The following is a 15,175-nucleotide window of genomic DNA, read 5'->3' on the forward strand; positions in this document are numbered from 1 at the left end:
GTTATTAAAGCTGTAGAAAGGGTTAAATCACTTTGTATATAAGCTGAAGGAAAAGAACAATTGGCAATAATTGTTTTTCTCCTGAATTTGTAAACAAAAAGAATTTGTAAAAAAAAAATATTCCTAGGGTTCTGAGATCACTTATTTTCTTCAGACTGCAGTTTATTCCCACCATCAGACCTAATTCTTACCTATGATTTGGCAAAATTCCTGCAATCTTTGAAGGTGATTACAGTTTTTCTCAATTGTTTACACACAATTACTGGTAGCCTACTTGAGACACAATGAACATGTAACTCATGCAACAACCCCCTGAACCAATTCTGCTAAACTACAAGCACATTTCCTGCTTTACACTCAAAGCAGTTCTAAGCACACTTTTGTTACAACACTACACACAATTCTCTGCATTTGGCACAATTTTCATGAAGATCTCTTGTTGTCACAAGGAACACACTTCAAATTCTAAAGTTAAATGTCCTACTACAGTATGCACACTGACTCATCACATGGGCAAACACCTGTCACACAGTTTTACAATTAGCAATCAGAGCTTTAGCATAATGCTTGTGATGAGCTGCTGTGGCCAGACGGAAACAGAAGAGAGGATGCAGCAGTTTTTTTTTACTCTAACTGTACAGTAAATTCTTCTGTTGTTTTGGTAGACCACTCTATGTGCAACTTTGTGTTGTTTGGGATGTACACTGTGTACATTGTTTTGTGGGGAAAAATAAAATATATTTGTTATGTATTTGTTGTGTATTTGTGTGTTCCGAGTATAAAAACAATATTCTCAATATACATGTACTTATGTATGTACTGTCTGTACTAGTAAGTGTAACACTAATCAAAAAAAGGCCTAAATGGAGAAGAAGTATTTTCCATTCATCATAGTGTTTTACATTAAGCACGTCAGTGTTCAACTGGTTCTTATAAATGTCTATTCATATGATGGGTTGTGTTTGTTATTTGAAAACAAAATACTATTTTGAGAAGAAATAACATTGTTTTGAATGTAATTTTGCAGAGGAATTGAGGGGGTTGCCCATTGTGTGTGTGATTTTTTATTTGTGTGTAGAGTTCTGAGAGTATGAGGCATGCTTTCAGAAAATGTGTGTAAACAACCGAGAAAAAATGAATAAATCAAATAAATAACTAGCATTACAGTTTTTGCTTATTGCTTACTTTTGCAGAATTTGGCTCATTGTGACAAAACTCTACAAGCCAACAATAAGACCACCAGCACATTTAAATTACACATGTTTAAAAGTTAGTTCAAAGCAGTCGTTAATAAGGTCAGCCTATATAAACCAAAGAATTAACTTGATGATACTGAATAAAAAAAACCCAATGGATGATTCACAGATTAAATGAAGGTAGTCTCTGTTATTTGCAGGTGTGCCAGTCCACGTGTTACTATATGTCATTACTGTAACTAGTCCAGACTACTGAAGTTTGAAACTATCATGGTCCAAACTTACAAAGTACTATGTACGCCGGTTTTGGGAAACAGTCGTAGTAGGCTAGTGACAAATGGTCAGAAAGGCCTTTAGTTTTTGAGATACCCCTACCGGAGGTAGAACTAAACCCAACAATGTTTTTCCTCATCTCTAAGGTCTCCAATATATGAAACGGATTCTTGGCTAAAAATATTTTACTGCTAAGATTGTTAAATTAACAGATATTGTTATACACCCCAAAACCAAAAAAGGACAAAAATATAGCCTGTCCGTATTGGAGTTAAGGCATATAAATTAGTGCAGATCAATCACACAAGCTCTGAGAGCTTTGAAACTTGGCATGTTTATAGTCAGGAATTTGCCTTACCTACTAGAAAAGACTGGATGTGAATATCTTGATGTATGGAATGAATAGACACAAGACTCTGCATTTATCCCATCCGTGAATTAGTGAACACACAGAGCACACAGTGAACACAATGAGGTGAAGCACACACTAACCCGGAGCAGTGAACTGCCTTATTACAGCGGCGCTCAGGGACCAGTGAGGGGTTAGGTGCCTTGCTCAAGGGCACTGTGGATGTGGGCATGGGAGAGCAGTGCTCAACCACTTCCCCCGCCATTTTTCCCTTCTGGGTCGGGGATCGAACCGGTAACTCTTCAGTGAGCTTAATAAAGGCTTTGTTATAGACATTGGTCTGCTTTTTTATTCTTTTATATGGCTTCTGCTATATTTCATTTAGAGATGTAGTGTGCAAGGCATTTTATGGTATTTGGTATCATGCAAAGAGATCTGGGCATGAAAGAATTCGAAGATGTTCATCTTCATCAAGACTTTCAGAAGCTGCCCGAAGGACCTTGTCTCTGTTTGCGCCTGTTCCAGTTGAAATTGCTGTCAGAGGTTCTGGTTTAGAGCTGCCTTCCCACAAATGAAACAATCTATCTGTATTTGAAATGATGTTGTATCAGCCCTACTCAGCCTTCTTGGTGCAGATGTGCTCTCACTCTCAACATTTGCAACTTGCTGCTGCTCACTGATTTGTGTCTTACTGCAGTAGTTTGCTCTACATGATACATGATATGAAACTTTGATTTTGGAGGAAATATCATCTGTATATGGAGCCAGAGTTTTATGGACATCCCCATCTCTCTCTCTGCTGAGCAAGGGTAAGTATGCGTTGGAGGCCTTCTACTGTGGGGTTTCGGACATACATAGGGATCTTTTTTCTTGCCCTTTTCAAAATGTTTCCCACAAGCTTTGGATCCAATGTCTGTAAGACATTCTCTATAATTCCAGAGACTCGTGAAAAGGAAAAATTTCAGAATTTTCATTGAAATGCAAATCAAGTTGAATTACACATGCAACATTAGTCAGAGGGCTACTTTCTTAGCTAGGGAAAGTAGTTTCTACAACTAACTGTTTAGCTACTTAGGGTGAAGTAAGCAGTGTAGGCTCTAATGTCCACTGCTGGTCTGGACAGACAAAAGCTAACAATATTATTTTCCATTATTCAGTAATGAATTGACCAAAACAAAATTCAAGTGAATGTAAATATTTTGATAAAGGTGTTCCATTCCAATTTTAACCTGATTCAATTGGATCTGTGTTTCATATGAAAGGTATCATTATTAAATGTAAATATACACTGTAAGTAATTGCTGTAAATTTACAGCCAATTTTCAACACTAAAATACTGTTTTCATGTTAAACAGTTTAGTACTGCAGTTAGCAATACATTGTGGGCTGCTTAACTTGGAGCAACAGGACAGAGGCCCTAAACAGTATGCTGATGTTTTAAATTACAGGACACTACAGTATTTTTTGGAAACTGAGTGGTGTTGCTGGGGAATCTGGAATAGGCCTACGGTCAGAAGTTTGATACCTTAGTCTTTTACTGCTTGGTCAATTTTCTTTAAAAAAAATAAAATACAGAAATAATTTGCCATCAACTCCTGGAGGGACTTTTATTTTGTTTGTGTCAACTTTTAATGAAGTGTGTTTTACAGTTAGCCTAGGCTAACAAGGAAATTAGGCTAGTTCGGTTAAAGAGAGACACTTGAATCATCAAGGCTTAGGGTTGCACTTTTCTGTTTAAACGGAAAATCGGTGTGCAAATATTGCCTTTCTGGACTCTTTGTGAATGCATTTTGTTTATTTATCTGTCGCTGCACGTCTTACACAGCCTAGGCTACTTCTCCCAACTGTTTTAGAGTATAGGCTTTGTCAAACCGTTTTGCATTATCTGTGGCTCCCCCCCATTGTATGTTATATATTGCACACTGTGTTTTAAAGGGTGACTCCATTAGTCTTAAGTGCCCAGCCACCTAATGTGTTTACTGATTTGGGGAGTACTACTAAATATGTGAAAAAGTAGTATAAATTATTTTGTGGCTCAGAGGAAGCTGCATCTAAGCTGATACATTACCTCCATGTTGTCACACAGTTGCTAAATTGCATTATGGGTAAAGTGGGTGCAAGGTTTTAAAAAGTATTTCACTTGTCTTCTTTGCCCTACGATGACACTGTTGAACATATGATGATGATCAAATCAATACCTACCTGTAGTAGTGTGTTTATATGTTTTCTTCTTTAAAATCTTATGATGGTATAATAATGTAATATAAGGCATTATTATGGTATAATAATGTAATATAAGGCATTATTATGGTATAATAATGTAATATAAGGCATAATGTATTTGTTCCCTACAGATGTCTGCCACTGCAGCTGACGTTGAGACAACTCTCCTGCAAGTCCTCGCCTGATACTGCCTGGTATACATACATTTCATTAAGATTCATTGATAGGCACATTATATATCATATCGGCCATTCATCTCGAGTTTACAAATGTTTCCACAAGGTCACATGCAATGCTTAGGTAACATGCTATGACTTGAAGTTTCAGGTGCAACAGTAAGGACTTCATAACTGCTGTACCAGTACTCTTTTTTATTTAGCCACCAGGGCAGATAGAAAGCCCCTGTCTTAGTGTTCACATTTCCCAAGCCATATTTATTTCTCCCCACAAACTCAACCTTACAGCTCCTAATACCGCAACGGGGAACAGACCCAGACTCACCCGGTGTCCATTCCAGTAACTCAAAATTATCCTTATTCACTAAAAGCTCAAAATCCTTTGTGGTGTAGACACGTTTTGCCAGTGAATACATACAAACATATCCACCTGATGCATCTAAGAAACCCAGCACGCAGTAGCGTCTGGGTCTGCAGACATATTGCTCAAGTGTCTTTGTTTTGACCTTGTGTCCAACTTCAAGGAGTGAAATGTTACGGAATGTCACCCACTGCAGAGTTGACTCAGTTTGTGAGACTCCAAAATCGACTTTTAGACTTTTCCCTTCTGTGAAATTTGAATAATCGGGTTCGGGTGGTGGGCCTGGTGGTCGCAAGCCTAGTATAATACGGAGAGTCACATGACCAAGATCAGGATCCAGGGGTGGTCCTATGGTACCAAAAGACAGAAAAATGTAAGGATGGCTAGAGTTAAACACCAATACATAGCTGTGTTTGTGATGTCTCCCAACATAATACATAGCTGTGTTTGTGATGTCTCCCAACACCCAAAATGTGCCTATAAATGTGAACAAAGTATTTTCATTCACTTAATGCCCATACTGCAGGTCTGTTACAATTGATCAAACCAGACCATCACAGAAAAAGAGACTGCCCCAATAGACCATTTTTTGATCAACTGCATTAAAGTAGACCTGTAATCATCTGTAGCCTGTGGGAAGTTATCAAGAAAATCAAATAAACCACCATGTTTTTTTTTTTTTAATGAATGTCTTCACAGGGTCTTCAATAGAGCATTATTGGCAATGCTGTATGACATTTATGCTGAATTACCATCTCAATTCTCAACATTATTGTTATTCATCCCCTTTCTGGTCTACAACCCCAAAACAGAAGAAGTTGGGGCATTGTGTAAAATGTGAATAAAAACAGAATGTAATAATCTGCAAATCTCTTAAACTCATATTTAGTTGCAAAAAGGACACAGCCAACAAATCAAATGTTAAAAATCACAAATTTGACTATTTCATAGAAAATATATGTTAATTTCGAATTTGATACCAGCAACATGTTTCAAAAAAAGTTGGGACGGGGTAACAAAATGCTGGAAAAGTTGTGTAATGATAAAGAAAACAAAAGGAAGAATGTTTCACAACACCATTGGGTATGAAAAAGAGCATCCCAGAGAGGCAGGGTCTCTTAGAAGTAAAGCTGTAGGGGTATTCATCACTCTGTGTAAACTTGTGTGCACAAATGATGAAACAATGTAATTGTAATGCTTCTTAACATGAAATTGTGAAGTATTCAGGGAGTTCATCATCTACAGGACATAATATTATTGAAACATTCAGAGAACCCAGAGAAATCTTTGCAAACAGGGGAAATAGCTGAAAAACAAATTGGATGCCTGTGGTCTTTTGGACCTCAGATGGCACTGCATCAACACCAGACATGTTTCCAGACCTGGCATTGTATGGGCTCAGGAAAACCTCTGATAACCACTGTCTATGTGCACAATTTGATACTCAATTCAAAAACTACAGCCAAAATTGTACTGAGACATGATATAGAAAATATCACGATCTTATCTGGGCCTGAGCTTGTTTAAAATGGACTGAGGTAACGTGGAAAAAGGTCCTGTGGTTAGACCAATCAAAGTTTGCCATTCTTTTTGGAAATCATGGACTCATCTGGGTTAAAGAGGAGAGGGCCTATCCAAGTAGACGTGAAGAGCTGCAATCGCACGGAGCAACAAACAGTCACTGTTGAAAGTTCATCGAATTGCGGATCTACAAGACCGACCACTAGTTCGGGCTGTGCTTCCAGTGATCTCCGGACTGCAGTCTACAATGCCTAACGTTAACGTTATCTCCTGACTGCCAGTGAATTCACCGGGTTGGTCAGTTGCTAAAGAACTTTGTTGGCATTGCATCGGTTGTGAAGACACAGCTCTGTGCGCAGTTTTCACGGGTCATCATTGCCCTTGGACATTTTCAGCTGGTTTGGAAATTGGACTAATTTAACATCACTTTTCCCCCTTTTTAAACATATTTTCTTTTTCTTTTTCACTTTTTATGTGTTTATTTGTTTTGTTGTCTGTCTTGTATGTCTTGTTGTCACGGGTACGCTGGCGACTACGCCGCTCCGTCCAGCATTTTTTGTATTTGTTATTTTTTAAATGTATTTGTCATGTCTTGATGTCATGGGCACGCTGGCGACTACGCCGCTCCATCCAGCATCGTTTGTCTTGTTATGTGTCTTGTTTGTGGAGCGCTTTGGGTTGCACTCTGTGCATGTTAAATGCGCTTTAACAATAAAACTGACTTGACTTGACTTGACTTGAAGTATCCAACCTATCCAACTTGTTTTAGTGCTCAGTTCGAAACCCAACATCTATGACGGTGTGGAGGAGCATTAGTGAATACAGCATGGGCATCTTGCACATTTGGCAAGGCACAATCAATTCTGAATAGGTTTTGAGCATATATACATATACATAACATATACTGCCACCCAGGCAATGTCTTTTCCTGGGACGACCTTGAATATTTCAAGAAATCAATGCCAAAAGGAATTCTGCACATATTTAAATATTTCTCTATAGAGGAAGAGTCCAGGTGCTAAGATGGCCTGTCTGCAGTCCAGATTTGTCAAATTATGTGCATAATGGGATGAAAAACATGACTAAGAATACCCCATACTGTTGAGCAACTGAAATCCTATATCGGGGAGTAATAGGACAACATTTCATTCTCAAAACTGTAGCAAATGGTCTCCTCAGTTCATAAAGATTTACAGAATTTGAGGTGAAGCAGCACAGTGGTAAACATGCTCCCGCCCCAACTTTTTTTGAAACATGTTACTGGCATCAAATTCAATATGAACATATACTTTCCATGAAATAGTCAAATTTGTCATTTTCAACATTTGATATGTTGTCTGTGTCCTTTTTGCAACTAAATATGAGTTTAAGAGATTTGCGGATTATTACATCTGTTTTTATTCACATTTTACACAATGTGCCAACTTTTTCTATTTTGGGGTTGTATTCACATCGCAAAATTACTCACTTTCTGGGTCTTCACGCATCGTCTCGTCTTGCGGGAGCTCCTCTGGTTTTGCAGGATGCTGAAAGTGGATATATTTAGGAGAAGAAGGAGAGCTAATTGGGCAGGTTCCATCTCAAAGAAAAACATTTTTATCAGCTAAATTATGAAGTAAGCAGATAGTGTTGCTCTGAATGCTTAATATTTTTCACCCGGTGTCCTGTGCACCCGCGTCAAGTCATGCACTGTCAGAAATGAGAGTGATGCTTCTTGGCCTTGTTTTTTCCTTTCCTGCACTGCCACACCCAAGAACGATAATTGTTTTTCCGGCCTTGTTTGATGAGTGCTGAATACTTGGGCAGTAGAAGCAATGAGAACTGATCAGAGTGTCGGGGGAGGGGAACGGCTTTGTACAGCCATATTTGTGTAGACTTGGTCTAAAATTTTCCTCTTGTGGGGATAATACATTTTGATTGAATTTAGGCAGTACAGTCTTTAAATACGAGTGGTTGAAGACGCGCGCGACAATATAGGCTGCCTCGGGATGAGTTTGTTGTTTACTGATAGCAGAATGCAGAACTGTCATACTGATCCTCCTAGCTCCTATGAGAAGGAGGATCTTGTAGGTGAGCAGGAGGATCTTGTAGGTAACGCGTGACTTGAGTGGCAACCAGTGGAGCTGATGGAGGATGGGAGTGATAATAATTGACAAATACTTTAAAGGTTTAACATAAAGGACCCATGTATACTTATGACGTCAATTTCATATATTTTTATGTATTTTGATTGGAATTTCTTAAAATACAGACGTTGTACCCTGAAAACCATGCAATTTAACCTGTCCTCTGCAAGAGGTCACAATGTGAAACTGCAAAAACAAGTTTTAAAAGTGCAACAAATGCTTACATTTACTATCAAATTAATTGGGTGCTTAGATAAAATGTCACATAATACATGAAGTGAACTTTACATCATTATTATACATAAAAACTGATAATTAAAGTTGTGTCCTCACTTTGTGTCAACTCCGTCAAATTTTTATGTAAACGAGAATAAATCAGGCATATTATGGTCAGCAACAGAGCCGGACAGTAACGGAGTACATTTACTTGAGTACAGTACTTGAGTACAATTTTGAGGGATCTTTACTTTACTTGAGTATCATTTTTGGGGAGTACTCATGACTTTACTCAAGTACATTTGAGAGGCAAATATTGTACTCTTTACTCCACTACATTTCTATCCATCACCGTGAGTACCCGTTACTACTTCTAAAAAAAAGGACAAAAGAAAAATCTCGGAAACCCTCAATTTGTTGTTTCCCTCTCAAACGCGATTGGATTGTGCAGGCGCCACTGATTGTGACAGCCTATCAGCAATCACCTTCAGCTTTCCGCCAAAGTCAACTCCATGATCAGATTTAGATAAGAGACGAAACCATGGACGAAACAATGGATGAAGACGCAGCAGGTCCATCCCGGGAATGTGCCAACCTGTGGCCCCACCTCGCCAGACTATTTAAATTTTCTGAACAAGTTAATGATAGTTTTCGCTTCAAGTGTTTCAATTACAAAATAGTATTTTGTATTTGAAATACCTATTTTAAAGGAACCGTATGTAAGAAATGTATTTCAATGAATCATAAAATGGCCCTGATATGTCACTAGACATTAAGAAATCATGTTAATTTCAAATACTTATATCACTGACAACAGTAGTCCGGCCAGGATATTGTCATTTAAAAAGTGAAGTTGCAGCCCTCAACTGATGTTGATGTTGTGTTTTGTCATGTCATGTTGTGCTTTGGCCTGATGCGCCACCCTCCACCTATCTACTAATCACAAAGTCAGTAGTGTTTCGGCATCTGGGTTGGCAACCTCGAGTCAGGGGGGAGGGGGAGGGGATACACCGCACTACAGTAATTTGAAAGTGATTGCAGTACCAGTTTTGGCCACAATCTTACATATGGTTCCTTTAAATACATATATTAGAAATACTGCCCATCCCTGGGAACATGGTAAAAAGATAAAAATGACTTGATTTTACTTCCAATTCATTTTACATTCTCCAAGGTATTAACATTAACATTTTTCATAACTCCATGTAGGAAATTTCTGTACATAAATGTAAGCACTGTGGCAGCAGTAATGCAATATTTAGAAAGTGTAGGCTACTCTTGTACTCTTGATACTCAAGTACTTTTAAAAACAAGTACTTCAGTACTTTTACTTAAGTAGACATCTGACTGTTGTACTTTTACTTGTACTTGAGTAAAATTTAGCAAAGGGTATCTGTACTTTTACTCAAGTAATGAAGCTGTGTACTCTGTCCGCCTCTGGTCAGCAATAACCCTGGGGTACCCCCTTTGCTTACACGTGGTGCAACTATAGGACACATGGTCTCAGGTGCATGCAACTATAGGACACAAGTCTTCAATTAGTTTACAACAGCTGCCGTCACAGCTTATGTGTGTCAACACTGTCTTCCAAATATGACACCATTAGTTTAGAACTTTTGAATAAATGTTGATGTTTTTGTTTAGGTTATAGAGACAGCAACTAAATGGCTCTAGTGTACAAGGCATGGTTAAGATGGAAAAAAAATATATTATTTTGTCAACTCCATCAGGTGTCAACTCCGTTATGTCTGACGATGTTGACGTTTAAGCTGACGGAGTTGAAAAGCTTATAGGAGAGATGAGATGCGATGAGCTGGAGCTAAAAGTGCTACTGTCAGACTCAGAGAACGGCTGGATGAACTGGGGAAAGGTACAACTCAACAGCTTAACTCAAGGGGAGGTGGAAAACGAGTGTATTTCCCCAAATGGTGGAATATCCCTTTAAGTCTGAGCTTTTTGGAATGTTGTGGTTGGAGAGTATGGTTGTGACGACAAATTGCATGCCTCGTGGCACAAGAGTTCAGCACGAGTCTCTGACCATAAAATCTGACCCGACTTTGCATTCAAGTCATTTTGTCTCAGTTGGAGGTCAGGATTTCCGAATATCCGATTTGTAGGGAAGGCTGCATTATAGGCAGTGGCTCACAAAAAAATCAGGTGATTGGAGATTGGAGATGATTCCTTTGGAGATGACTCCTACTCCTTTAGAGAACGATGGCTGTATGCATAACAATACATTTTAGGTCATTCGCTTTTCTGTTGATGCTAGATACATTATTGTCTCTTTTTATGCCTGCCTGAGGCTGCCTCTGCCTTAAAAATCCTGTTACCTCTTATTTTTTTGACTGGAATTTCTTTCCCTTCCCTTGAGGGTTCATGTCAAAACTGATTCGTAATTAGTTTCCCTCTCTATCAGCTGTTTGTCAACAATGTCAGTTGTAGTCAACACCAACACCATCAGTTGTTTGTCAACACAATAAGATGAAGGTTTTGTCTTTTTTTTTTAAACAAACCTGTTACTTTTTGTGGAATTTATTATGTAAATATTGTAGGCCTAAAACATACTTTGACCTACACACAATGATGTCTTACTTGCATAATAACACTGATTATATATGGTTAATATTAAAGATGAATGAAAAAAATGAATGTATTTCAAAATGGGCTTTTCCCAAATAGTGTAAAAGCATAACAATATTGATTAGAATGTATTTATACAACTCTGCTAGAAAACATTAGTCTTTATGAATTGATCAAATTAACATAAAATACTTTTTGATGTGTCTGACGGAGTTACCAAAATGAAATTATGAAGTGAATAAATACATATTATACATATAATTTTACTGTATAGTGGAAAAATATTCCCTTAGACGGGCGATTGGAGATTACCAATACATATACATAAATATATGTTTGTACAGCTTTAACATTGTGAAACACTTGCATGCAAAAACACACTGGCTCTATTTAAAGACTCAACAATTATTTCCATTGATTCAAAGGGCCAACATGTAAAAATAGACACCAATTGTGCAAAACCAGTCTGAAATAAGCCTGAGAAATGTACTAACTCTTTGAAAATAAAAGATTGTTCGTCAACAAAGATTAAAAAATTCCCTGCTAGGTTAGATGGGGTCAGATATTCTTTAGAATGCTTTCTAAAACATTCTAATTACAGTTTTGTCAGTATTTGCTGATGTATAATACATCAAAAACAACTCTCATTTGAACATATTTATATAAGTATTCTAGTCTTCTATTCATCAAGTGTGTGTCCATGTTGGCCTTGTCTGCCAAGCACACACGATCCTAAGAAGTGAGATCTCCAACACAGATGAGCATGATACGCTAGTGTGCCTGGTGTTTGCACAACTTCATATGTCTTCACAAGACACTTTGCTTTGTGTCTGCTTTGGATTTTGGTTAAAACCGGTCAAATAGTCATCGAGTAAAAATGCTAAATGTGCACTTTCAGTTCTCCTTGTGTGACGATTGCCACATTTCCCCTTTTGAAATACCATTTCCTTCATAATGTGGTTCACTCTAAGATTAATCTAATTGTGATTTAATCTCTAAGATTAAAGAGAGAGGTTTCCTCTCAAAGGATTTGCTCAGATAAACATGAAGCAGCAGACTAAATAACTTGTCTAACTGCTGTGCAGCAGAAACTTTATTTCTTTGCAGGAAACAACAGGTTCCTGGGTGTAGTGTTGTGAAACAGTGTTGCCATCTAGTGACAAGTTAGAGTCGAGGTGTCCAGTTAAGTCTGCTTTAGTGCCTCAAAATCATTGACTTGCCTTCAGTAATAACAAAGAATAAGCAACACTGAAACAAAAGACTATGGCACAATATTTTCTCATATTTGCTAACGTGGTGAAAATCTCTCAATATTTTTTGTTGTTTATTTATTGTGTGTTTGCATGTGGAGGCTAAAGAATAATGTCACTGTACAATTTCAACAGTAGGCTATAGGAGTGATTGGTTGCGTAGTTTTGTAGTTGTTTTGTCTTATATAAAATGTATAGGTAGCATGAGATAGAAAACATACCAGGGCATTCCAAGGATGACAACGTTTATAAAATCTCTGCCTTCATAATATTGTCTATAGATTGTTATCACATTCAGTCATATCTGAAATAAATTGCTCTAAGTACGGTAACATCACTTCTGTTGATGTTTCAAACAAAACAGAGAGCTAGCCAAAGAGTGGACTATATTTGAATTGTCAATAGTTTTAGTCATAGTTATAGTTCAGAAGCTTTGATAAGCACCAGATCAGTTATGCTGCACGACATTCAAATTCAAATATGTGTCAAAGGAAATTATAGGCTTATAGCATGTTATATGTGACAATGTATAACATAAATCTTTTGGATAAATACTCCTCATGAAATGATGATAGCAGCCAGACTTGACACGCCGGAAGACGCAACAAAAGACGACGTGAGGCCAGGGGCTCGTGCGGAGGGAGACGCAGCTCCCCTTAGTGATCTGTCTGTGCCCACCAGGTCTGAAGCACACTGTTCCACCACAGCATGTATCTCCCCCACTTGAACTCCTCTCTACATGCCAGTGATATTGGCGTGGTGTTCTCTTCCGTTGTAGGTTTTGGTGAGGCGTGCTCTGAAAGGGATGGCTGCCCACCATCCTCACCTCACAGGTGTGGCCAGGGGGGACTACGACTTCCACGGTCTCCTCCACACTTCCAGTTCTCCTCGAATCGGCTTTTAGACAGGGAGCTGGAGCCCCGTGGCATTTCTAGCGCCCCAAAATTTCTACTGATGCCACTGAACATGTGATGAACTGGTAGAGAGGAAATAGTTAGCAGTGTTGCTATGCTAGCGGTGTTGCTATATGCTAGATGGTTGCTATGCTAGACGGGCTTTTATGTTGCCCTGCCGCTCCCGCTCTTGCCTATCTCTAGTGTCTAATTAGGAATAGCAAAGGTGTAATAACGATATAGTAGGCAATATTACAGAAATGCATTCTTCAGACTGCAGCCTACCCTACACCATAAATTTGGAATCGCACTATCGTGACAACTGCAAGTTAAATGTAAATATCAAGTTATCAAAAAAAAAAACCTCTGCCTCACGCTGCCCCACGGTTCTTTGTTCTCTCATCATCGTTGTTGTCGGTGGAAACACAAGATGAACTATTTCTGGCGGATGTGATCAGTGTGAAGAAGATGACAGACGACAGGCAAAGCACTAAGTATTCTACTCTTCTATTCATCAAGTGTGTGTCCATGTTGGCCTTGTCTGCCAAGCACACACGATCCTAAGAGGTGAGATCTCCAACACACACGATCCTAAGAGGTGAGATCTCCAACACAGATGAGCATGACTACTCCACCCTGGGCCTAGCACCCAGGGAATGAGTTAAGAGAACACACAATTGCACACAGGTTCGTATACACAAGAGACGTGAATTCCAGGGAAAACATGACCAAGTTTATTGAACTGAAGCCAGGGAAAAGGAAGGGGGGGATAGCTGCAAAAAGACAAGACTAATATGAGTTAGGAAAGTACAAAAATATTTATTATGTTCTCTTGTTGCTCTTTTATTTTAAAATTGATCACAACTAACAGATTCCATAGGGGAGGCACGATGGAGCAGGATGAGCAAGGCAGGGGCTTACCTGGGGGAGGCAGACTACTGATAATGTGCCCTAGAGCCCACACACATGCACACGCACAGCAAGAAAGCTCAAATAGTAACACCGCAGACCACAGCAAACATGCATCTTTACTGCACCACCACTAAGTGACTGACTAGCCTCCCGCCAGCGAGAACCCTGCCTGCCAAATTAACAAACAATTGAAAGTTGTTGCTCCCAGACTCTATGGATAGACAGACACTTTATAACTAAGATAAAAGTAAAATAAAACAAAAGGATACAAGTACAATGCAGGCAGTTGCCAAGTGCAAGCAAAGCTAAACAGAAACCAAACAAAACTAAGACAAGACAAGACAGCAGCACGACCTACGCGGAGGGCAACGCAGATGGAAAAGCCGTGCTACCCATATTCTTCTCTATGCCAATTTTCCCAATGACAACAGATGAGGATTAGCCTGGCGGGCCATCCTATATCATTGAAATGTATAGTCTGGCATCGAACCATTCACCTCGCTTAATCCAAGGGGCGGGCAGAGAATTGTCTTTCAAACTGCCTAGGCATGCAATAGGCCAGCGCTACGACCATATCCGTATCCGGTCGGCAAAACGGCAAATACATCCTTCTTCGAAAGGAATGACTTAAGTGCATTGTGTTGCTCAACTTTCAAAGAAAAGCACAAGTCCAACTTCTCCAAAGTTGACGCCAACGCCGATTCAAACAACTGCTCTTCGTTCGCCATAGCCACCTTCCTTGTTGTTCACCGTCGCAGGACTGTAGTTATCCTGTTAAGGCCGCCTTAAGACTCTCTAACAAAATAGAGCGCTGTGATTGGATGAGGTCCACGGTGTCAGCCAATAGAAATCCCTATGGTTTGATACTAGATGTACTGGCTGAGCAAATTAATTTGCCGCCGCTAGGGTGCGTCTAGATTTCTAGCCTATCCATCCATCTACAGGGCTGATGGTCGGTAGACCCCAGTGCTCAGCCAAGGGACAACCAGTGGAACCTACCGAGCTTCTTGCTGTAGAGCTCCTAAAGTAGTAGCCTCGTGAGACCATCCTGATCTCGCGAGCTTCAGGGTTTCACTCGCAGATCAGTCTGGATACTTTC

The 15,175-nt window shown here is 39.2% G+C and overlaps 1 long non-coding RNA gene across 1 annotated transcript; it reads right to left on the minus strand.

Moving 5' to 3' along the window:
• Positions 1-4,448: 4,448 nt before the first annotated feature.
• On the minus strand, positions 4,449-7,785 carry LOC143118258 (uncharacterized). Its single transcript, XR_012986074.1, has 2 exons — positions 7,568-7,785; positions 4,449-4,926 (listed from the first exon to the last, which is right to left on the minus strand). It is a non-coding gene; the product is annotated as an uncharacterized LOC143118258 (long non-coding RNA).
• Positions 7,786-15,175: the final 7,390 nt, after the last annotated feature.

This window comes from Alosa pseudoharengus, unplaced genomic scaffold (assembly GCF_046254945.1).
Source record: "Alosa pseudoharengus isolate Yale_2024_CS ecotype anadromous, Long Island Sound unplaced genomic scaffold, YU_APseudo_1.1 YU_APseudo_1.1_scf_12, whole genome shotgun sequence".
NCBI lineage: Eukaryota > Metazoa > Chordata > Actinopteri > Clupeiformes > Clupeidae > Alosa > Alosa pseudoharengus.